The following is a 1,860-nucleotide window of genomic DNA, read 5'->3' as shown; positions in this document are numbered from 1 at the left end:
GCCCTGTTGAAAAGTCTCGTGGGATAGCCTCCAAAGAATGCCACAGATCCCTGAATCAAGGCGCCGGGAAGCCTGCCACGGCTGCTCCAGCTCGTGATGAAAGCGGACGTTCATGTCCCCACTCGAAACGATGACTGACTCCCCTGTGGAGACTCCAGAAGGACCCCAAGATCCATGTAGCACTGGACAGGAATCCTCAGGTTCCGTCATAGACTCCACACGAGGGTTTGTCCCCGACACCGACTGCAGAGGAATCCCGACAGGCCCCACCAACTCGCATGGAGACTGTCCTGTCCTGAGGCCACAATGGAGGGTCCCAGACGTCCCCGTCCTAACTCGGGAAGGTCCCGCCGCAACTTAAGAAAATCCACGAGGTTCTAACCTCCAGGCGAGATGAGGCCCTTTTCCGCTGAGGCGTCTCGAGGCAAATAACCCCTTCCCTCTTGAACTTCGAAAGGGTCCTTCACACTCTTGCTGCAACTCAAGAAGTTCCCGACATACCCGCCTCCACTAGAGAGGAACACGGAGGGTCGCGCCCACAGAAACAGGAGCCTCGTTTCTTCCTCATAGCTCGAGATGAGGGTTCCTTTCCCTGCTTCGTCAGGAAAGGATTCCTGGCTTCCCTGTCACATCTCGGAGGAGGCGCTCTCCACAGTAAAGTCGAGAGGAACTCCAGGGGTCGTCCCACCATTCCCAATGTGCACAAAATGTCTCAGTCCACTCCAGAAGAACCTGATTTCCCAGCAGTTGCTCGACATGCACGCCGAAGATCGATTAACATCGCAGTGGCACGTGTGACAGCCCGGTCGGAAAGCCTCTTGGGAAAGCCTCCAAGGAATGCCACAGATAACTGTATCAGGGGGCCGGGAAGCCTGCCACGGCTGCTCCAACTCGTGAGGAAAATGCACGTGCAAGACCCCACTGGAGACGAGGACTGACTCCCCTGTGGAGCTTCCAGAAGGACAACAAAATCCATGTCAGCACTGGAGAGGAATCCTCAGGTTCCGTCATAGACACCACACGAGGTCTTAGGACCCAGCACCGGCTGCAGAGGAATCCCGACAGGCCCCTTGCAACTGGCACGGAAACTGGCATGTTCTGAGGCCACAAGGGAGGGTCCCAGAGGTCCCCGTCGTAACTCGAGAAGGTCCTTCCCCAACTCGAGAAAATCCAGGAGGTTTTCCCCCCCAGGCGAGATGAGGCCCTTTTCCGCTGAGGCTTCTCGAGGCTAATCACCCCTTCCCTCTTGAACTTCGAAAGGGTCTTTCACACCCTTGCTGCAACTCAAGAAGTTCCCTGACATACCCGCCTCCAGTCCTGCTGAATCGAGGATCCCGTCCACATCAATAGGAGCCCCGTTTCCTCCTCATAGCTCGAGATGAGGGTTCCTTTCCCTGCTTCATCGGGAAAGGATTCCCGGCTTTCCTGTCGCATCTCGGAGGCGGCGCTCTCCACAGGAAAGTCGAGAGGAACTCCAGGGGTCATGCCACCATTCCCAATGTGCACAAAATGTCTCAGTCCACTCCAGAAGAACCTGATTTCCCTGCACTTCCTCGACATGCACTCCAAGGATGGCCTCACACCACAGTGGCACGTGTGACAGCCCTGTCAGAAACCTCGAGGGAAAGCCGCCAAAGAATGCGACAGATCCCTGTATCAAGGTGCAGGGAAGACTGCCACGGCTGCTCCAGCTCGTGGGGAAAGCAGACGTGCATGTCCCAAATCGAGATGAAGACTGTCTCCCCTGTGGAACCTCCAGAAGGACCTCAAAATCCATGTCAGAACTGGAGAGGAATCCTCAGGTTCCATCATAGACTCCACACGAGGTCTTAGGACCCAGCACCGGCTGCAGAGGAATCC

Source organism: Oryx dammah, unplaced genomic scaffold, assembly GCF_014754425.2.
Source record: "Oryx dammah isolate SB20612 unplaced genomic scaffold, SCBI_Odam_1.1 HiC_scaffold_11140, whole genome shotgun sequence".
In the NCBI taxonomy this organism is placed as follows: Eukaryota; Metazoa; Chordata; class Mammalia; order Artiodactyla; family Bovidae; genus Oryx; species Oryx dammah.
This window is presented reverse-complemented; position numbering follows the sequence as displayed.